This window comes from Elephantulus edwardii, unplaced genomic scaffold (genome assembly GCF_000299155.1).
Source record: "Elephantulus edwardii isolate Elephantulus edwardi_28Jun2011 unplaced genomic scaffold, EleEdw1.0 scaffold00144, whole genome shotgun sequence".
NCBI lineage: Eukaryota > Metazoa > Chordata > Mammalia > Macroscelidea > Macroscelididae > Elephantulus > Elephantulus edwardii.
The window spans coordinates 6,346,435-6,370,566 of NW_006399894.1; the positions used below are offsets into that span (position 1 = coordinate 6,346,435).

The window sequence follows — 24,132 nt, forward strand, 5'->3', positions numbered from 1 at the left end:
ACCAGCAGCCAGGAAATCAAGAGATGAATTGTACTGAGAAAGTTAGCTATTAGAGACCTCTCCACAGTAATGAAGAGCAATGATGTCAGCCTGGAGACCTAGGGACATATGATCCAAGCCACAGCCTTAGCAATCTTATGGTATGTGTCAGAGAGCTAGACAAGGACTAGAGCGGATAGAAAGTGAACTGATGCCTCTCAGCTTTGGTGCTGAAGAAGAGTGTTGAGTATACCATGGACTACTAGGAGAACAAACTGATTTGTCCTGGAGCGGGTAAAACCAGGTTGCTCCCTGGAGGCAAGGATTATGAAGCTTTATCTGACATACTTTGGGCATGTTGCAAGGAGAGACCATTCAGTTCTTAGATAGGGACATCATGTTTGGGAGGGTGAAGGGACAGCACAAGAGAGGAAGACCCTCAATGAGATGGATAGATTCAGTGATTGGGGTAATGGAAACAGGTGTGTCAGAGATAGGTTGGCAGAGGATAGAGCAGGGTTGGGTTTAGAGCTCTTTCATGTAGGCTTGCTATGAGTCGCCAGTGACTTGATTGCACATAACAACAATAACAACAATACTTTGGTATTTATTTTCAGTACTTAATATTTACTGTCAAAATATGCATCTGAGAACCGGATAATGAGTAAGGATGAAAGAAGAAGAACTGATGTCTTTGAGCTGTGGTGTTGGAGATCAGAGCATGGAACTCCCATAGACTGCCATAAAAACAAATATGCCTTGAAAAGTGTGCACTCAGAGTACTCTTTGGAGGCAAGGATGCTTTACATATTTCAGGTATGTTGCTAGGAGGAGCTATTCCTTGGAGAGGGACATGATGCAGGACGAGTGAAGAGTCAGCAAAAAAAGAGGAAGACCTTCAAACAGGAGGGTTGACATGGTGACTGCCACATTGAGCTCTATTGTGTCAGGAAGTGTGATGATAGCATAGGATAAGATCAGGTTTAGATCTGCTGTTCAAAGGGTGGCTATGAGTCATACTCAACTTGACAGCTCCTAACAACAATTTGGTGACAGATATGGAAAGAGAAATAAATGTTTCATAAAGAGAGGTTAAAGTAATTTGATGAAGAATGGCAGGACTCCAACATATCATTTACTACATCTAGTCATTGTTCTTCTTATCAGTCATAGTGTAATACTGTGGGTTTACTCTGGCATCACATATCTCTGTTTGAATTATAGGTTCACTGGTTGCTGTTATGATGAACACTATGACCCTGATGTGCCAAATACTATATTGGTCACCCAAATATGATATTGGTCACCCATGGCAGACAGAGTTTGGTGGAGCTTCCCGATTAAAACAAGCTTGGAAACAGGAATGGCATCCACTTCTGAAATAACTTGCCTCTGGAAAACCTGTGAACTTGGAGAAACGAAGGAAGTTATACAAGTATTCAAATCTTTTGTTCATAGGGTTGCTATGAGTTGCCTACAACTTGACAGTATTTAACAACAACAGTTACTATGTTGCTTTGGTTAAATAATTTAAACTATTTCTAACTTTGTTTCTTCTCCATTAAAGTAGAATGATAATAGTTGTTATTTTAGAATTAAATACATGACTATCATAAAGTGTTACACCAATGCCAGAATAAATAAGAGCTTGGCTTGGAAATTCCAGTTAAAAGGAAAGAAGCCCTTCTCAATGACATAGATTAACACAGTGACTGCATCAATGGGCTTGAGCAAAGCAGAGATCATGAAAATAGTGCTGAGTAAGGCAAGGTTTTGATCTATTTGATGTGTTGTTAATAGAGTCAATAAGAATCTTAATAGAGTTGGCAGCACCTAAAACAACACCACCAGAAAAATAAGTACTTCATGACATGCTAACACTATACCGACAGAGGTCCTTCTGTAACGATTATGGCCAAGAAAATTCTATAGAGTAGTGGTATAAATCAGAATATGTACCGGGTTGAATAAAGATGCCAGAAAAGGAATTGACATCTTTGAGCTGTGGTATTAGAGTCCTGAAAATTCAATGGACAGCCACAAGAACAAACAGAAATGTACTGGAGAGAGTGCACTTGGAATGCTCTTTGGAGGTAAGAATGATGAGGCTTCCCCTCACATACTTTGGGCATGTTGCTAGGAGCTGCTATTCCTTGGAGAGCCACATGATGCTAGGAAAGGTGAAGGGTCGGCAAAGGAGAGGAAGATTTTCAACTAGGTGGACTGACACAGTGACTGCTGCAACGGGCTCTTGTGTGTTAGGATGGCACAAGGTAGAACAGGATTCAGATCTTTTGTTCATAGGGTCACTATGAGTCATACTCCACTCGATGGTACCTAACAATAAGAACAAAAACATACCAAGTTGTATAACTAGGTAGCATTTAACAGCAATAACAGTAGAGAGAATATATTGCAGTTTTGAATATTCCCATTAGTAAAGATAATTGCACCCGTAGGGTGAAATCATGCTGTTTCTTGGAGGCAAGGATACTAAAGCACCATTTCACATTTTGGCATATGTCCACAATAAACACTCTTGGCACCAGCAGCCAGGAAATTAAAAGACGTATTGCAATGGGAAAGTCTGCTGTTAGGGACCTCTCCAGGGTACAGAAGAGCAATGGTGTCACTCTAGAGACAAAAGTGCATCTGATACAGGCTATGGTCTTTGCAATTTCTTGTTATGCGTCAGAGAGTTGGACAATGACTAAGGAGGATAGAAGGAGAATTGATGCCTTTGAGCTGTGGTGTTGGAGAAGAGTATTGAGGGTACCATGGACTGATAAGAAAATAAACAGATTCATCCCAGAAAGGGTTAAACCGGGCTGCTCCTTGGAGGAAAGGTCATGTTGTAAGCAGAGACCTGTCCTTGGAGAAGGACATCATGTTTGGGAGAGTGGAGGGCAGGCGCAGGAGGGGAAGGCCCTCTAGGAGATGGATTGATTCAGTGACTGGGGCAATCGGGATGACTGTGTCAGAGACAATGAGATTGGCACAGGACAGAACAGAGTTTAGGGCTGTTGTACATAGGGTCACTATGAGTTGCAGGCACCTCAGTAACACTTAGCAACAACCAAATACATGATATTTCCATAGAAAAAAAAATATGTTCATCCTAATTGTGGTGGGAATACTATAATTAAGTTTAAACTAGTTTGGTCAGTGTTGCTATGAGAAAAACTAGATTCTCAATTTTGAGGCAGAGCAGGGGGAGTTGGTACAGGAAGTTCTCATATGGAATTACTTGCAAATGCTATTTTATTATCTTCATAAGAATTTTGGATGTAAACCAAATTCCAAGGTCTTAGAAGACTTTGAATTATTAAGTAAAGAAGCTTCTAAGTATCTCCCTCTCCCCTTCCTCTCCTCCGGAAAAAAAAAAAGAGTGAACAAGTGAACAACAAAACAGGTTTTATTAAGCAGGAATTAGTAAAATTTGGGTCTTTTTTGATGAGTACTAGCAATTGAAATAATAGATATTATTTTAAACTCAACTATAGTGTGTGGGCTGAAATATTGCAATTCTTACATATTTATGTCTTTAAAAATATTAACATAATATTTTTAATGGCACAACATAGTGTAAGAACTCTAGTGGCCTAGTGGTTCAAGACACTGGACTGTAATTTCCAAAGCCACCTGATTTGAATCCACCAGCTGCTCTGCAGAAGGATGGACAACTCCTCCTCCTGTGCTATTTATAATCTTTGAAAACACACTAGGGGATCAGCTCTGAGTCAGTTGTGCCTCAATGACACACAACAATCATTGGTCAAATGCATTATTTAATCTGTTTATTTCTCAGAAGGTTAGGGAGCTCTGGTGGTATAGTCCATAGGGATTGCTTGCTAAGCCAAAGGCTAAGCCTCTTTGAGAGTTCAAGTTCATCAGCTACTACGCTGACGAAAGATAGGTCACTTCCTCCTGTTTTATTTGCACTGTTAAAAACCCACTGAAGGGCACATTATGATTAGTTTCTGAGTTTACAACAATGATTTTAAGTTTAAGCATATTTTTTACCTTCTCTAAAGATCACACACTAGGTAATGAGGTGTTGATCTCTGATGAAGAAATTAACAAGTCCTGAAATATAAGTAAAGACAATAAAATAACTATTCCAGAGACTTACCTTCAGTAGGGATGACTGAGGACCAATATCCAAAGAATCCTAATAAAATGGGTCTGAGGAAAGGAATATGAACAGACAGTGGGCATAAGGTCAACTCATTGTCCTGGACTAGAGGAATGAGTAAAGAATAGTGAAAGATTGTGGTTGTTATATACCATAGATTCAGAACCTTCACATAATCAATCCTCCAGTGTGTTTTCAAAGGCTGTAAAGTGCATGGTACAATTCCTTACCAATAAGTCATCAACGCTCTCAAGAAAAGATAAGAGGATCTATTTACAGGCAAGTAGAAAGGGGCAGGGAGGAAAATGTGCAACAATGAATGAATGGATATCCAAGTTCTTTCTAAATTTACAATAAAATCTCAATTTAAAAAAAGAACAGTGAAAATATGCAGAAAACGAAGCAGGTGTTACCATTGCAGGTTGATGGAAACTGAGTATGTTAGCTGGTACAGTAAAAAATTTGCCGTTTACCTGAAGATTATCTGTTTTACAATAAAATTGAAATTTTTCATTGGTGTTGTGTGCCATCAAGTAGCCTACAACTCATAGCCACCCTATGTACAACAGGTCTGAAGCCTGCCTCAGCCAGTATCACCGACTCTGACACACCTAACCCTATTATCTCATTTACTGTGTCAAAACATATCATCCTGGGTCTTTCTCTCTTGTACTGTTCCTCCACACTCCAAAGCATCATGTCCTTCTCCAAGAATCCGTCCCTTCAAGCTACATGTTCAAAGTATGTGAGATGGCTCCTCCAGGGAGATACTTTGTTTTATGCTCTCCAAGAGAGACCTGTTTTTTCTCTTGGCAGTGCATGGTATGTTCAACAGTCTTCCAGGACCAAAACCCAGAGGCATTTATTCTTCTGTCATCCTTAGTCATTGTCCAGCTCTCTGATGCATAGCAAGTATTTGCAAATACCATGAGCTACATCAGATGCACCTTAGTCTTTAGGCTGACATTTTTGCTCCTCATTATTCTGACAGCACATTTTCCAAAAGCAATTAATCTTTTGATTTCTTGCATGCTGATGCAAAGAGGGTTGGCTGTGTAACTGAGCAAGCTGAAATTATTAACAACCAAAACCTCTTCTCCATATATCATGTGCTGTCAATTGGCACAGTGTTAGCATCATAGTAACGGAAATGTTTCATTTCTTCTGTATATTTTTGAGATGCCCATAAGCTTCTTTGAGTAATTTTAAAATGTATCTTCACTTATATAAGAGAAAATATTTCTCTTATGAAAGGAAATAAATCGGGAAGGAAATAAACTTAAATTCATTTAAAAAAACACAAAACACTCACTAGCAAGGAAACTGCTGTGTTTCAGGGCTGATTCTTCATTTATTTTACATTGCTCTACTCACTAATATAAATCTATCATAAACCATGCCTAATTTTTGCCACGAATTTCTCACCAGTGGGCCCATTGGCAGCACTATGATAGATGGAGAAGAGACTGAGGTTGTTAACAATTAATTACAGCTTACTTGGCTCCACAATCAACACTCTTAACACCAGCAGTCAGGAAATCAAAAGATGAAATACTTTAGGAAAAGCTGCTGTCAGGCGTCTCTCCAGAGTGCTGAAAAGCAACTATGTCAGTCTAGAGATTAAGGTGCACCAAATCTAGGCCATTTTCTTCACAATTACTTGTTAAACTTCAGAGAGTTGGACAATGACTAGGGATGACAAAAGAATTGAAGCCTTTAAATTGTGGTGCTGGAGAAGAGTCTTGAACATACCATGGACTGAGATGGATTGATTCAGTGACTGGGGTAATAGGGGTAGGTGTGTCAGAGACAATAAAGTTGGCACAGCATAGAGCAGGGTTTAGACATTTTGCATACTGCATCGCTATGAGTCGAAGACGACTCGATGGCACATAACAACAACAACAACCTGGGTCTCCACAAGAAAAAGGCTGATAACCAAATTACAAAATAAGCAGAAGACATGGAAAGAATTTTCACAGAGGAACATATTCAAATGGCCAACAGACACTGGCATTAAGATGCTCAAAGTCACTGGCAATAAGAGAGATGAAAATCAAAACCACAATGAGATAGCATCTCACTTTAATAGCAGTGACAAAATTTAAGAGGACAGACAGCAAGTAATAAATGTTAGAATGTGGTGAGATAGGAACTCTTTTTTATAATTATTAAATTTTATTAGTTTTAATGAACATTTACAGAGATTTTGGGTTTTCATTCATTCATTGTTACACTATTTTCTCTACCCTCCTCCCCAGTTCGTTCATTCCCCCTCCTTGAAAGTCTGTTTTAATTGTCCAATTGCCATAGTGCTTGCCAAAGCCAGTTCTGATTGATCTCCTTTGTCAGTGTGTCCTTTGCCATTCCCTATCACTCCTCCCTGAGAGAGACATCACCCTGACTCTTACACAGTGTTAGTGGGATTGTAAAATGGTTCAACCACTCTGGAAGGCAGTTTGGTGATTCCTCAAAAATCTGAACATAGAAATTCCATTTGAAAAAAAAAAAAAAGAAATTCCATTTGACCCAGCTATTTCATTGCTTGGAATATATCTCCCCAAAAGGCAGTCAGGATTTTGAAGCTCTGTCTCACATACTTTGGACACTAAGCCAGAAGAGACTGTATCTTGGTGAAGGACATCATGCTTGGAAAGGTAGAGGGACAGCACAGGAGAGGAAGATGAGATGGATTGACATAGTAACCGTATGTCAGAATTAGTCAGACTGGCTCAGGACAGTGCAGGTTTCAAAACTTCTGTAAAAAGAGTCGCTATGGGTCACAGGAAACTCGATGGCACCTAACAATAGACATTTCTGCCAACTCTTTGCCTTTAATTTTTAAATTGCTGATTCTTTACTGTTAGTTGCTTTGGAATCAGTTGTAATTGATGACAATCCCATAGCAAAATATAAAAATGTTGTCAGGTGTCCTGTCATCTGAAAGACTATTGGCGTGTTTGAATTCATTGTTTTCCAAACTAGAAGGCTCACCTAGCAATATACTGGGTGATGGGAAGCTGATTCATACCTTTTCTATTTCTGGGAATAGGTTGCCAGGCCTTTGTTCATTTTCTGCCTTAGTCTGAAAGCTTTCCTGACTGTTGATACCAAAAATGTTGATTATTGATGCAAGTAAAGTGAAGACATCGACAATTTCAATCTTAATGACATTGGAATACTCCATGACATTGCCTATTGGACCCAGTAGTGAGGATTTAAGGGTTTTTATGATGTTGTATGTAATCCAAATTATTGAAAGCTGTAGTATTGTATATCTGCAGCATGTGTTTCAAGTACTCTTCACTCTTTAGTAAGGAAGGTTGTGTCATCTGCATTATGCAAGTTGTTAATCAGTTTTTTCCAATTCTGATGCCGCATTCTTCTTCATGGAGTCCAGCTTATTGACTTATCTGTTCCGCATATAGATTGAATAGTACTGAAAAAGGATACAGCCCTGATGCACACCTTTCTTCATTTTAAAAGATGTGGTGCTCCCTTACTCTGTTCTGATAAATTCTTGGTCTAGTTAGGGGTTTCACAAGAGCAAAATTAAATATTATGAGATTCCCATTCTTAATGTTAGCTATAAATTTTTAGAGCCCACAGAGTCAAATGCCTTTGCATAATTAAAAAAAAATAGAAACAGATCTCCATCTGGTAATCTCTGTTTTCAGTCTCCATCCATCTGACATCAACATTGATATCTTATTGCTTCTTCTAAAACAAATTTTAATTTGTGGTGACCCTTTGTTTTCTGCTCTAGGTAAAATCAGTAATGTTTTACTTGCATCTCATATTGATATTGCTCAATAACTTATACTTTCTGTTGGCTCATCTTTTATGAGGATGGGAACAAATATGCATAGCTATCTTGCAAGTTTCTTGGCACAGACTTGTGAGCACATCCAGAGCTATATCTGTTTTCTGTAACACTTCAATTGGTATTCAATCAGTTCCTGAAGTCTTAGTTTTTGTCAGTAACTTCTCTGCAACTTGAACTTCTTCCTTCATCATTATTGGTACTTTATCATATGCTACTTCCTAAACTGAGTCTGTCAGTCAATTATTTTTGATACAGTGACTCTGGTTCTTATGTTATTATTAATTATTATAATTAGCCATCTCCATACCTTTTCAATCTTTATTCAAAACAGACCATTCAAGAAGCTGCACTTTATAAGAAGTAATGTGGCATCAGGATTGGAGGAAGACTCATCAACAACATATGTAACGCAGATGGTACAACCCTGCTTGCTGAAACTGTAGAAGATATGAATTGCATGCTGCAAAAGGTCAAGGACTGTAGTCTTCAATATTTTGTTTTGTTCAATATTTAGTCTTCAATGTTTTGTTCATGTGCATAGGGTTTTTTACTATGTTGTACACATTTTCCTTTATTGACATTATGTTTTCTACAATCATTCCGATACATTGTGTTTTATTAATCACCATTGTACTATTATCCCTTCTTTTCAGGTCCCAGCTAGATCTTTCCTGTTTGCTTTACTCCCTTTCTCCCTTCACCCACCTAATTGTGATTTTCCTCCTACTCATTCTCATCCCTCCGCTCCCACCTCTTGCTCCCTTGGACTTTCCTACATGTCTTCTAGTTATCCTTCTATTTTTACAAGAATGGCCATCAGCAATATTTGTCCTTATAAGACTGAATTAGTTCACTCAGCATAAAGCTCTCTATCACCTTCTTTTGATGCTTCCTGCATCATTCAAGGTTTTGCCCGTAATATCATTGTTGCAATTCAAAGCCTGACTTTGATTTTTTTTTATTTCTCCCCTACTTGTAATAACGTTTTGCTTCTTTCATGCGTGAGATCCTTGAGGTCATTCCACAACTCATCAGTTATTCAATAATCAGTGTTCAAACTTCTTTTTGATATGGCTTTTAAATTCTAATGGTTAAAATATGCTATTTTAAATAAGGTAAATATGAAGCTTGAGGATATACTGTGTAGGGAGATGGAACTTCTAATCCAAAGGTCACTCATTCATCTCTGGGATTATCACCAATAGCTCCATGGAAGAAAGATGGGCCATCTCCTGTTTGATTTACAGCATTGTAAATCCAGTTAAAGATAAACTATGAGCCAGGTCTGACTGCACAGCAATGCATTGAGTTTGTGTTCAGAGTATCTTATGGCTTGTTGTTGTGATTGTTGGTAGGTGCAATTGAGTCAAATATGACTCATAACAACCCTATAAACAGTAGATTTGAACCTTGTCCTATCCTGTACCTTTCTCATCATCTCTGACAGACTTGAGCCCATTGCTTCAGTCACTGTGTCAATCCATCTTATCGATGGTCTTCCTCTCTCTCATTGACCCTCTACCTTTCCAAACATGATGTGCTTTTCCAAGGAATAGCCTCTCCTAGGAATATCATCCTTGTCTCTAAGAAGCACTATAGCTGCACTTTTCCAAAGACATATCCATTTATTCTTTTGGCAATCCCTGGGATATTCAGTTATCTTCTCCAACACCAAAACTCAAGTATAGGAACATATTACACAAGTTGTATAGATTACTAATGAGGGTGTTTATCCATTTTCACCCATCCCATAGTGCCTAAATTATTAGGTTCAAAGCAGGAAATGGGAAGGTAAATTGTTTAAAGAAGAATCAAAGAGAGTACCATGTCCTTTTCAGTCAGTGCTTCCTGTGCGAAATAAACTGAGACCTAGAACAAAATGCCTCAGCAGAAGAGAGAATAATAGAGAATGAGATACTGATGAGAGACAGAGCTGAATTGGAGCTGCTGTCCCACAGAGACAGAACTGAGAGCCTGGCGAGGAAGTTCCTAATTGACAAGACTAAGAGCTATGTAACACTTCCTCAAAGCATGAAGCTGAAGACCAGAGGCCAGCAACCATGCATGAGAATCTTTCCTAAGAGAAGAATTGTACCCTCATTAAAGAGCTTGATCTTTGAAAATTCTGTGTGGTCACTGCAACAGATAAGTAAGCTCTGTTGACCAGCAAAAGCACTGGAAGAAGTTGATATTAGAATTGATAGAAGTAGATACAAGAGCATGTCTGACCTCTTAGGAATCAGTTTTGTGTTGCTTATAATGTGGACAGAGACCCTTTCCCCTTACAAAGTTGCTTGAGGTCAAATATTACTATTCAGAAGCTGTGGTCTACAAACAGCTATGGGTCAGTTCTGACTCAATGGTACACAACAAAAATATAGACAGTTAATTTTATCTGAAATTGTCTCTTACCTAAAATATTTTATATGGACGGCTCTATAAGGAACTGTCTTGCTAATGCAAAAGTACTTGGTTCAAATCTACCAGCTTAACTCCAGAATGAAGATAGTAAATATCATATATACAATTTACTACCTTTGAAAATCCACTAGAGGTTCAGCTATGGGTCTGTCCCTATTTGACTATAGATTTAAAAATTTTAAAACTTGAACAACATATACCAAGTAAATTTTCATTTTCTTACTAGGAATTTGTATTTGCAGAATTTATTTTTGAGAATTTAGAAACCATTAAGACTTATATTAGGCACTGGAAAAACTGATACTCATAGTGCAAGTTAGTCCTAATAGACAGTAAAAATCTTCCAATAACATGACATACAAACTTGTATGATTGGGGGAAAGATGAAGGGGAGTGTAAATTATAAAAACAATAATTATAGTATTAATTTTATTATATTTAATGTTACAGTCTGCACAGTTTAAAGAGTTTTACACCTATAATTTAACCCATTTTATCCTCTCATCAAATTAAAAAAAAATGAGATTAATTGTTATGGTCTGATTAAGATATAATTCTTTCAACAAAAATTTTATTTATAATCACAAAGATCTTCTACTTTCTTTATTTCCTGTCAATTCTCTGAAGGGAAGAAATAGTTCTATTTTATTTTCATAAGTCTTTTAAAGGTTGCTTCATCTCAAATTCATGTTGTAAATCAGATACATCTTAGTAGCAAACTAAAAGCATTGAAATATTGAAAAATTCACTACAAAAGAATTATATTTCTCTCAACTTTTATATTTTAAGGAAGAGTATAATATTACCCATATATACTGCTCCCAAAATAGTTGTATTACAAGGTTATGAAAAAAATCCCCTTTCTAAAAAAATGCTATATAGCAACCAAGAATGATACAGCAAAAGTAGAAAAAGAAATAAAAACATAAAATCTTTTCTTAATCTGAATGCAGAAAGCAAAGAAAGAATTAAAATCGAAGTCATTATTAAAAATCATTTATAATGATGCTCTATTTCCTGAGCAGATGTTTTTATTTGATACAAGAAGATACTAAGAAAGCATAATTATCATCTGAAATTTCAAAGTAATATCAAATATTAGATTTTAAAGAATAATAGTACTTTAATAGTCTTAGCTATTTTCTATTTCCAAGAATGATACATTGTCTTCATTTTTTGTTTTATTCTTAGAACTCACTTTTCTTCGTCCTTTTAAAATAGTTTTCTTTTGTGATCTATGTGAGCTAAAAAAAGAAAGTGATTTTTTTAAAAAATAACTCATGAAATATACTAGTTCTAAAATGCACGATTCAATAATTCAAATTAAGTTATATATGGAAAGATAAATCAATGGCTGATTTTACCTTCTTACTTTTAAAATTAGTTTGTGGCAGTATTTCAGATATATTAAAAATTACCTTGAAATAGAGAAAACTACTATCTAAATCTCTAAATCCTGCTACTTGCACATCTAGACTTGAAAAATATTTCTCATTTCAAATAGACAAACATAGATTGCCAGAAATTAAAAATGTGAAGCATACTCAATTATATTAACAATGGTGTAAAATTAATTATTAAGATTCATATTCCTCATATACTTAAAAGTATTATCTTTTCAAATTATATACTACATAACCTAAAAATTTTAGTTATTTAGTTAAAATTTCAGAATAGTGTAGGTTGCAAGGGATATACTTGTTGAATCAGAAAAATCTTAGCTTAAGTAGAGAATACTAGAAAGATTTTTTCCCTCTTTTATGTTACTAGCTATGCAAAGACATTTGTCTGTATGGAGCATAATGAATTATGGGTAATATAGAGCTGTGATATCTAGGTTTATCATTCAAACTGTCTCTTATAGCCAATGATCAATTGCGTATTTTGTGCTGAAGTATTTATTGTATTAAGAAGAGAAGATTAAGCTAGGATACAAGTCCCATCCTATTATAGGCTTATTTATAGATCTTTTATTTAGATCTTTTTTGGGGATGCCTGAGTTCAAGTGATAGTCTACAACACCAGTTTCTGCAAAATTGGTTTTCATACTTACAGTGATTTGAATAGTTCTCTTTGTGAGTCTAAGTCCCTAAGAAACTTTCAAGCTAACAACTGAGCCCAAGGGACACAGAGGAACAAGGGAACTGAAAAAAGGAGGGGTTATTTATATCAGAAATCATAGAGTTGTATGGCAAATCAAGCATTTGAGACAAGGTTGACTTGACAGGTCCTATAGCTGGTCTGCTACTAGTCTTAGTAGAGTGAATTATGACTATGAGAGGAATGGAAACCCAGAATACTTAACTGTGGTCATATAAAACCTATTCTAGGAGCAGGAAACATGCATGATTTAAATTAGGAAATGTGCATGTCGTGCTTATATCCTTCCTTCACACCCGTTCAATCTGTATGTTGAACAAATAATTCAAGAATCTGGGTGATATAAGAAGAATATGGCATCAGGAGAGGAGGAAAATTTATCAATAATCCATATTATACTAATCAGAAAATCTACTTGCAGAAAGTGTGGAAGATTTAAGTACCTACTGAAGAAGATCAAAGAGTAGAGCCTTCAATATGGATTACATCTCAACATAAGAAAATTTTTCATCACTAGTTTACTAGGTTATCATGATAGATGGATAAAAGATGGAAATTGTCAACAATTTAATTCTACTTAAGATACACGATCAACATTTGTGATAATATCAGTCAAGAAATGAAAAAGAAAAAAAAGGAATGCCCCCAAAAAAACCAAACCAAACAAACCAAAAACGTGTTGCATTGGGAAAATTTTCTATCAAGGACCTCTCCAAAGTGCTAAACAGCATCAGTGTCAGTTTAAAGATAAAGATGTGCCTGATCCAAGTCATGAAATTTGAAGTAACTTTCTTTGCATTTGAAAGTTTGAACAGTGAATAAGAAAGAAGAAAACAATACATGTCTTTGAATTGTGATGGCAGTGAAGAGTGCTAAATGTTTTACGGACTGGCAAAAGGAAAAAGTAATTTATCTTGAAGTAAGCACAACCAGGGTGCTCCTTAAAGGCAAGAATGGTGAAATTTCATCTCACATACTTGGGGCATTGCTATCAGGAGGGGTAAGTTCTTAGGCAAAAGACATCATGCTGGGAAAAGTGAAGAGCCAGATAATGAGATGAAGGCTCTCAACAAGATAATATCACATGTGTACCAATGAGATTGCACATGTTGGAAATCATGAGGATGTTGGAGTGCAAGGCAAGGTTCAGATCTGTTGTTCTTATGGTTGCTGTGAATCTTAGTTAATTTGATTCCACATAATGATGGCAACAACAACAACAACAACAACAACAAAACAATTAATGGACTTGCCTGTGACAGTACAGTCTTTTTTTTTTTAATTTTACTTATGGGCCTAGAAGTACAAACAGATAGGACATAGAATTTTAAAAGTAGATCCTTCAAGTATTTGAAATAACTGATGTATAAATTTGTAATTCTCAAGGAAATCATAAAGCATTTCTTGTAAGAATGCCTTGCAACCTGTTCTTTGTTTCATAGTCCAGGATGTTTCACTAACTTTCTGTACTTGATCACATTAACCAGATCATCTATTTTGTTTTCAAAAACACATAAACTGGAAAATATAAGTGTTATGAATATCTAAAACTTGAATATAAGGGTTTTTTCATTTCCAAAAGATAATTTCCTTTAAAAATTTTTTTCAGTTATATCCTTTATTTCAGTACAAACATGTGAAGTATCTAGTTTTTTTTATTGTGTCATAATAATGGATGACTGGAATATGAAAATTGGGAACCAGGAAGATGTATCATTAGTCAGAGAATATGGACTTGGTGACAGATATGAGGCTGGGGATAGAACTATAGAATTCTGTACAATCAATGATTTCTTCATAGTAAATAGCTTTTGTAAGAAAGATAAACATAGGCTATACACATAAATTTCACCTGATGGGATACATATCAATCAAATTTATTACATCTGTGGAAGAAATTGTTGGAGAAGTTCAGTAACAGTACTATAAACTAGGCAAGGTGCTGATTGTGGAAAAGACCATCAACTACTCATATGCAAGCTCAAATCAAAGCTAAAGAAGGTTAAATCACAGACACAGGAATCAAAATGTGGTCTTGACTCTGTCCCCCCTGAATTTAAACAACCAACTCAGGAATAACTTTGAGACCTTGAACTCTAATGAATGAGGATCAGATGAGCTGTGGGAAGATATTGTTCATGAAGGATGCAAAGCCAAAATGGATGTTAGAAGAAATTATGACTATTATGCTAGATCACCAAGAAGACAAAACAAAGGGGGAAAAAATCAAGAAATTAAAGAGCTGAATAGAAGATTTCAAAGGACAACTCAAAAAGACATGGTATCAAAGTATTAAAATGAAATATGAAAAAAACTGGAGTCAGAAAATAAAAAAGGCTGAACTCACTTGGCATTTCTTAACCTAAATTAAATTTAAACTGCAGGAACTAAAGAAAAATTTCAAGCCACAAGTTTCAATGCTTAAGGATGCTATGGGCATAATATTGAATGATTCAGGAAGCATTAAAAGAAGATAGAATTATACAGAGTCATTGTACAAATAAGAAGTGGCTGACACAGAAGGATTTCAAGAAACATATGATCGAGAGACAATGGTGATGAAAGAGGAAGTTCAGGAATACAGCCCCAAGAATTGATGGAATACCAACTGATGTGTTTCAACAAACATGGCGACCTGATTATACTCTCACCAAGATGTGCCAAGAAATCTGGAGGACAACTACTTGGCCAACTGACTGGAAGACATCCATATTTATCCCCATTCCCAAAAAAGTGACCGGACAGTGTGTGGAAATTTTCGAACTATATCACTAATATTACACACTAGCAAAATCTTGCCAAAGATTAACCAGAAATGACTGGAACAGTACATTGACAGAAAACTACCAGAAATACAAGCTGAGTTTAGAAGAGGTTGTAGCACTAAAGACATTATTGTCATTGTCAGATGGATGTTGGCAGAAAGCAAAGAGTACCAGAGGAATGTCTATCTGTGTTTCATTGACTATGCAAAGGCATTTGTCTGTGTGGATCACAACAAATTGTGACCAACCTTGAGTAAAATGGGAATCACAGAACACTTGATTGTACTTACCCGAAACCTATACTTGGACCAGGAAAAAGCCCTTAGAACAAAGCAGGGAAAGAGTACATGCTTCAAAATCAGGAAAGGAGTGCATCAGGTATGCATCTTGTCTCCATATCTTTTCAATCTATATGCAGAACAGATCATTCAGGAAGCAGTGCTTTATGAGGAGGAATGTGGCATCAGGTTTAGAGGAAGATTCCTCAAAACCTTCATTATGCAGATGATATAATCTTTCTTACTGAAACTGAAGAAGACCTGAAGCACTTGCTTTTGAAGGTCAAGGACTGTAAAATTCAATATGATTTGAAGCTCAACATCAAGACAAATTTTCTCACCACTGGGCCAATTGGCAGCACCAAGATTGATGGAAAAGAGATTGATGTTGTTAACAATTACAGCTTGCCCAACTTCACAACTAACACTCTTAAACCAGCAATCAGGAAATCAAAAGATGAAATGCTTTAGGAAAATCTGCTGTCAGGGACCTCTCCAGAGTGCTGAAAACAATGATATCCATTGTTGTTTTCACTAAGGTGTGCCAATCCAGGCCATGATCTTCACAATAAATTATTATGATTCAGAGAGCTGGACAATGACTAAGGATGCAGAAGAATCGGTGCCTTTGAATTGTGGTGTTGGAGAAGATTCTTGAACATACCATGGACTGCCAAGTAAACAAATAGGTCTGTTTGGGAAAGGGTGAAACTAAGTTTCTCCTTGAAGTTTAGGATGTTGAAGTTCTGCCTCACATACTTTGGGCACATGGCCAGGAGAGACTGGTCCTTGGAGAAGGACATCATTCTTAGAAGGGTAGAGGGACAGCCCAGGAGAAGAAGACCAAGGATGAGATAGATTAATACAGTAACTCAAGAAATAGAGATTGGTGTGTTGAAATTAGTGAGACTGGCTCAGGACAGGGCACATTTCAGAGCTACTGTATATAGGGTCACTATGGGTCTCAGGTCTGAGTGTTGACACTCTTACCACAGGCAAATATCATTTAAAAATTTCCTATAATTACAAATTATGTGGAAATATTTTCAAACAAGTGATGAATACACACACACACACACACACACACACACACACACAGAGATATATATAATATTTTCTGCTCTTAGCTCTACACATGCTCCTAAAATGATCTAAAATGTTAATTTACTTTCAGATGTTTAAAAAGAATATTAATCTGTTTTAATAGAGTATGAATTATGTAAATATTGAATTATAAAAACACTAAGATGCATTTGTTTATTTTATTCATTACTTTGAGACCTCTGAGCTTTAAATTATTTAAAAGTATCCTTTAATCATTACACAACTGTTCTTTCTTCTCAAGGCCTCTTTGGTTCTGGATATCTTTGACCACCAACAGCACACTCACAATCCAAATGTGTCACTAAGATTATTTTAACAGATTTAGTAAGGTTTCTGAAAGTAGATGTTGAATCATAATTTAGAAGTAAAAAAATATATATATTAACTTATCTATCCACTTTTACCCTATTTTCCTCAAACTAATCCTCATGTCAGACCTGCTTTATAACAGTGGTGCTGTGCAGTATTTGTCCTTTGTGACTGAGATATTTCACTCAGGATAGAGGTACATTGCAAAGAATGTGCAGGAATGAATGAGTGAATGAATATCCTACTTTTCTATAACTTTTCATTAAAATCACAAACAAAACAAAAAAATCCATAAAAATATTAACATGTTTTCTTTCTGAATTATATAGCACCAAATCTTGTGTGTTTACATCTATGATATAAGATTGCAGTGTTAGCTTAATAGTTGGCTTTTCTAATTGTCTCTAGTCTCCAGCTACCTTAATTGCAGAAACATAGTATTGCAAATCATCAAAAGCTTTGTGCCTAGGATAAGAGAAAGAGTGCTTTGCACAACTTTAGGCAGACTGGATCAAAATCCTAGTGAAAGCAAGACTCTGTTGGCAAGACCCTGGTGATACTGGTAGAGATACTATAGGATTGCTGTGGAGAAACTGGAGCAAGGTGTAACCAGAGGAGCCTTGATATAAAGGTCAGTAAAAGCGTTTGCTGTGCTTGTTCATGATTGAAAGAGAAGCTGACTTATAACTGCTCTCAGACAATCCATTCTGAATGATTTGGATTTGTGCTATTAAAGTGAACAAGGCTTTTTACTAATTGACGAATTGTGTTTTGCTATCAATCTAGCTTATCATTCATTCCTGGATTTAATGCTGGATTTGAAGTGGGTGTTATTCTTTACCTGCACCACCCTCCAACTTACTTCCCTAAAAACCCCACTCCTGATAACAATTATGAGTAAAGTCTCTATGAATCACCACAAATTTCAAGCCCAGTGATCTGTGGAAAATGGTGCAGGAACATGATGGGTGATATGTCTGACCCAGCAGCTATTTATTTGCCGCTATACATATAATTAACGAAGACGGTTTCCCTTGTTGATGCAGGTAGAAGTCAGTCTCAACCATGCTCACATTTTATCTATTCCTTTCTCAATAGGCTTCAGAATTGGGGTTTGTTTTTCCAGACTCACAGAAATATGGTTTGGTTTTGTAAATGCGGGAATTGGGAAGATACACAGATTGTGGTTTGGGTTTTATTTTTTTTTTAATTGTTTGTTTCTACAAAATGGGGGAAACCCCAAAAGGTTAGTTCTGCTATACACGTTTAACAATATGAGCAATGCATAGAAGAAGAAAAATTTCTTAAGAAAAAGAATGACACTTTGTCTATGTTTTTTGATGACTTGCAAGACTATATTGGAGGCATAAGTTCATTTAAAATCAGTTAGAAATATAATTTCTTAATCATTGTAGAAAGTATTACACTAATCTCCACTTTTAAATAAAGTCATTATTATCTCTGACCAGTGTTCCTCCATTTATTCACAAAGCACTCAAGTATAAATTAGTGAAGATACAAAAATTCTCATTTACCTGGTGTGTATAATATACAACTAATATCCATTTTCAAAAATGTTTCAAAAATACAAGTTATTTATGTGTTATTCGTCTCTATTCCCTTCAGAAAAGTAATTTACATTTTAATCACTTCTTCTTAATTTTTATTTTTATACAGCATGTGGTGTTCAAATCTGGCCTTCCTGTCTAGCAATTAGCTTTCTAATAGTATTTACCACTTAGCTAAATAGCATATTACGGCTTCAATTTTCCATGCATACTTTAACTGTTGTCATTATTTCAAATAAGTAAATAGAACGTTTTTAATGACACTCTTTAAATCTTCTTATAAATATTTGGTAATAGGCCCTAGTATTATATTCATCAGCACCTATTGGTAATTTGTGATATTTGAACCAAAACAAATTAATTCATCTTACAAAGTAATAATTTTCATTAAGTCTTTATCAATCATAATAGCATTAGGATGAAAATATCTAAGAACATGTTTTCAGTATGGTTTCTTGAAATAATTCTCAGGTTTAATTTAACATAATCAGAGGTATATTGTTCATCTTTGTAATGAATACTTAAAATGGAATGCAACAATTAGAAATCAAGTGTACAAGGTACATTTCTTAAACAAATGAGTTTATATAGAAGTTTTTACTAAAAATGAAAAATCAAACTATAAAATAATCCAATGAAAAATTTTCTTTTTCTAAACGTAATATAGTAATTTCACTCTTTGTTTACAGGTTATTTTCCTGAGACAGTCACAGAGCAATTTTCATTGTAGATTTTAATTAGTTTTCCGTGAATATACATTGATGCACAACGTTTAAAGCACTTGGTTGATTATTAACAGGTCTGCATTCAGTGTCCACCAGCTGCTTGTTTCCACAAAAATGTGGCTTTCTAGTTCCATTAAAATTTACAATGTTGATATTTCGTTCTTAGGGTCGCTATGAGTTGTCTATGACTTGACAACACCTAACAACAACAACAACAAGAGAGAACTCTGTTTGCCTAGTGGATTGAAAATTATGCTACCAAGCCAAAAGTGGGTGATTTTAACCTGTGGCCCTCAGGCCTGCTTTTAATTGGTTTTGGTCAAACATTCTTTAAGTGACATAGCACTGGTCTGTCCATTTGCTGTACAGAGGTAAGTCATGGTTACTGTGATGCTGAACACTGTGACACTGATGTGTCAAATGTGATAATGATTACCCATGGTGGACAGTGTTTGGTGGAGTTCCCCAATTAAAACAAGCTTGGAAGTAGGAATGGCATCCACTTCTGAAATAGCTTGCCTCTGGAAACTCTATGAATTTAGAGAAACAAAGAAAGTCATACAAATGTTCACATCTTTCGTTCACAGGGTCACTATGAGTCATCTATGACTCAATGGCACCTAACAACAACAACAGCATCCTAGGTTTGACACCAAACTAATTGTTTGCTAGACAATTCTAACTTATAGTTATGTTTTTGTGTCTCAGTATCTCAGTATAAAACTGTAATCCATACAGATTTTAGTAAGTGATTTTTCAAATTTAGGTTACTAGATCTTTCTTCCAATGCATTGTTATGTAGATTTAAATATCCAAACTTTCAGTTAGCAGGCAGGTCAGCTAGTCTTTCCTACCACCAGGAACATCTATCAGACTTCACAGTCATTAGGAAAGCTGAGTGGTTAGGTTCAAAAAAAATGGCCAATTGAATCAATACTGCCCTGAGAGGAAGTCAAGTATTATTTTTAAATTTAATACTAAACTTTCACTTTCTCCTGGAGGTGTCAGAGTGTGAAGGCAGTACTAGTCAGTCACTTATTTGCAGATTTTACCTCTTTAAAATGATGTCACTAGAGGATCCAAGGGCTGGGGATTGGGTGGTAGGGAGGGAGCAATGAGCTGAGGATGGGCAGGGATGTTAATCATAGGGTCACACAATCTGATGGGTAGAGGGAGGAGAGGTGAAGAAATGGGAAAGATCAGGTATGAAAAAATAAAACAACAAAAAACCAAAACAAACCCAATGTACAAACTTTCTAAATAAACCATATAAAATGGAAAAAAAATCCACTAACTTAAATTATAAGGCCCAAATAAAGAATCATCTATCCACATAAATATATATTAAGCTGTTGCTGTTGTTATGTGCCATCCAGTCGCTGTGACTCATAGTGACACTATGTAAAACAGCCCTAAACCCTGCTTTGTCCTGTGCCAATCTCACTGTCTCCGACACTCACCCCGATTACCCCAGACACGGAATCAATCCACCTCAGAAAAGGTCTTCCCCCTTCCTTATTTATAATTTGAGCTGCTACATTCTGCTGCCGTGAAGTTCAGGGTGCCTAATGTCGATTACATAGGGCAAAGATGATTCCAAACTCCTGTCATTTGCGAAGTTCAGGGGTTCCTAATGCTAGTATATAGGTGGAATGTCTCATCTTGCTTTGGGTGCCTGATTATATTTCAAAAAAGCCCTTTCTAATCATAAAAAACCCAATATTTATATATTCCATATCTATATTTAAAAATCCTAATAAAATTTAACTATGAAAGTAACTATTTTTTTATCACCTTTTTTCCTCCAGAACAGTACATCATACGATCATCTGACTCAAAATGCCCCATGCCAGTCCATCTCATTTTGCCAATAACTAGAATTTTGATATTTATGTGTTCCATTTCTTCTTTAACAATATCCAATTTTCCTACATTCATGGTTTTGACATTCCATGTTCCAGTCACTAGTGTCTGCTTATAACTGTTTCTCTTCCCAGGGAGCTCTGGTGGCCTAGTGGCAAGAAGCTGAACTGCAATCCCAGAAGTACACAATTGGAATCCACCAGATGCTCTGCTGGAGAAGGAGGGGCAATCTCCTCCTGTAACAGATCTGATGGTACACACACACACACAAATAATAAAAAATTTAAAAAAACAAATAAACCAAAACAACTTGTCCTCTTCCTTTGTGTTTCCATACTTGAGGGCTCAGCCTCAGTTGCCACATCTACTAGTCTAAGTTTACTCAATTGTACATAGGGTTTTTGAAGGCTGGCTATTTCAGAAGTGGATGGCCTATCCTTAAGTGTCCTAGTCTTTCTTAATTTGAATGCTCAGATTTAGAACATTAGCTGACAGACAAGAATTTTACAGAAAAGAGCAGATAAAAGATATTTCCTAAATACAGAAATAACCAATAGATTCACTGTTGTAACCAATAGACATTGTGTGTCTTGACCCACTCATTTCCCTGCTCCGCCAGCATTCCTTTCTACTCCCACCTACTCCATTCAGCACCTGACCTCTCCCTTGATGTAATGGTTAGCTCTCAAGCTTCTGGATTTCTGTGATTCCCAACACTTCAAGTTATTGCCAGTTTCTTCTGCTGCAGCCTGTATCTCTTGAGTTTAGGAGTCTGTAAGTTCAAATACTAGGTACTAGTATCAGGAAGGCTGCCTATCTCTGACAGTTCTGAGGAAAAATTTGAATAGAGTAAGGAAACACTATATAGTTTCAAAATTGGGAAGAGTGTACACCAGGGATTTGTGCTATCCCCATAACTTTTCAATCTATTTGTGGAATAGATTATCTGGGAGGATGGGTTCAATGAGGAGAAATATGGCATCAGGATTGGGGGAAGACTCATCAACAATATGCATTATGCAGATGACATAACCCAGCTTGCTGAAACTGTGGAGGACCTGAAATGCTTACTGCTGAAGGTCAAGGGCTACAGCCTTCATTATAGATTGAAGCTCAACATCAAGAAAACAAATATTCTCACCACTGAGCCGATTGGTAGTATCATAATAGTCTGTGAAAAGATTGAGATTGTTGATAGCTTCAGTTTGCTTAGCTCCTTCATCAACACTCTTGATAAAAGCAGCCAAGAAGTTAAAAGACAAATTGCATTGGAAGAGTGTACTGTCAGAGACCTCTCCAAAGTACTGAAGAACAATGATGTAAATCTGGAGACTAAGGTGCATCTAATCCAGGCCATAGTCTTTGTGATTAATAGCTATGTATCAGAAAACTGGACAATAACTAGAGATGATAGAGGAAGAATTGATGCCTTTGAGCTGTGGTGCTAGAAAATAGTATTGAATATACCATGAACTTCTAGGAGAACAAACAAGTTCATCCTAGAGAGGGTGAGACCACTTTGCTCCTTGGAGGCAAGGATTCTGAAGCTCCATCTGAAATACTCTGGACACGTAGCAAAACAGAACCAGTCATTGGAGAGGGACATCATGCCTCAGAGGGTAGAGGAACAGAGCAAGAATGAAGACGCTGAATTAGATGGATAGATTCAATGATTGGAATAATGGGTATAGGTGTGTCAGAAAGAATAGGACTGGCACAGGATAGAGAAGGGCTGTTTTATATAGGGTCACTATGAGTTACAGGCAACTAGACAAAACATAACAACAATATCAACAACAAAAACAACAAAACACAAAAAAAACTTTGCCAAAATTTATCAATGTCATAATTGACCCAAACTCAATGCCATCATTAGGTTTTCGTCCTATGAACTCATAATTGCTATTAAGTAGTCATACAGAAGTGAGAAGTAGCTAATCATAATTTGATGTCCCTAAAGATACTGAGGACGACTTGAAACACTTGTTGCAGAAGATCAAGGATTGAATTTTCCATGTAGGTTGCATCTCAACATTAAAATACCAAAAACCCCCACTACTGGGAAGATGGGCAGTATCATGATAAGTGGAGAAAAGATTGAGGTTGCTAATGGTTTCATTTTGCTTAGTTCTACAGTCAATACCCTTGTCAACTGCAGTAGGGAATCAAAAGAGTATTTGCATTGGGAAAATTTGCTGTCAAGGACTACTCTAGAGTGCTAAAGAGTAATGATGTGAGTATAGAGACTAATGTACACCTAATCTAGGCCATGTTATTTTCAATTTCTTGCTATGCATCCAAGAATTGGACAGTGAATAAGGATGACAGAAGAATCACTACCTTTGTGTTGTGGGGCTGGAAAAGAGTATTGAACAAACTGGGGACTGTCAAGAGAACAAGAAGACCCTGGATCAGATAGTTGGTCAGTGACAGTGGCAATGGTGTCAAGTATATGGGAGACAACAAGGTTGGCTCAGGGTAGAGCAAGGTCCAGAGCCTTTTCCACAGATTACTCTGAGTTGTAGTTAAATAGGCTTTGCATAACAACAAATATACTACATCAATGGAGTTAAATTACAGTATTACTGCTCAGGTGGGTGTGAACTTTCATATATTATGTGATAATTTACATTCTTACTTTATATATGTCACTTTTCATCATGTCTGCATGAAATTACCTACCTAGCAATATTAAGAAAGTTCTGAGGTCTTTAAAACAGGGTGTATATATTCTGTTCTATTATTTCATAAATGATGACCATATCAATATTATCTTGCTTTCTTAAAAGCTGAAAAAAAATCTAAATTGTTTTCTATAATTTACTCTTTCAGATCTTCTACAAGTTGAGCCAACAATTGTTACTATGTGTCCCTCAAATGGCATAAATGATTGTGGAGTGCAAAATAACAGAGAAAATGGAAAGAGACTGTATATGACAAAGCTTGCTAGCAACTAAAATAGACAATACTCAAAATACATGAAAGAAGCCAAAATATTAAGGAAAAGAAGTAAAACATCGTTCACCTAATAAGGACTATATTTGTACCTATATAAAGAG

At 36.2% G+C, this 24,132-nt stretch overlaps 1 protein-coding gene across 1 annotated transcript in view; it reads right to left on the reverse strand.

Annotated features, from left to right (window-relative positions):
- Nucleotides 1–24,132, reverse strand: part of CCSER1 (coiled-coil serine-rich protein 1) — a 1,860,678-nt gene that overhangs the window by 757,750 nt on the left and 1,078,796 nt on the right. The window lies entirely within an intron of this gene.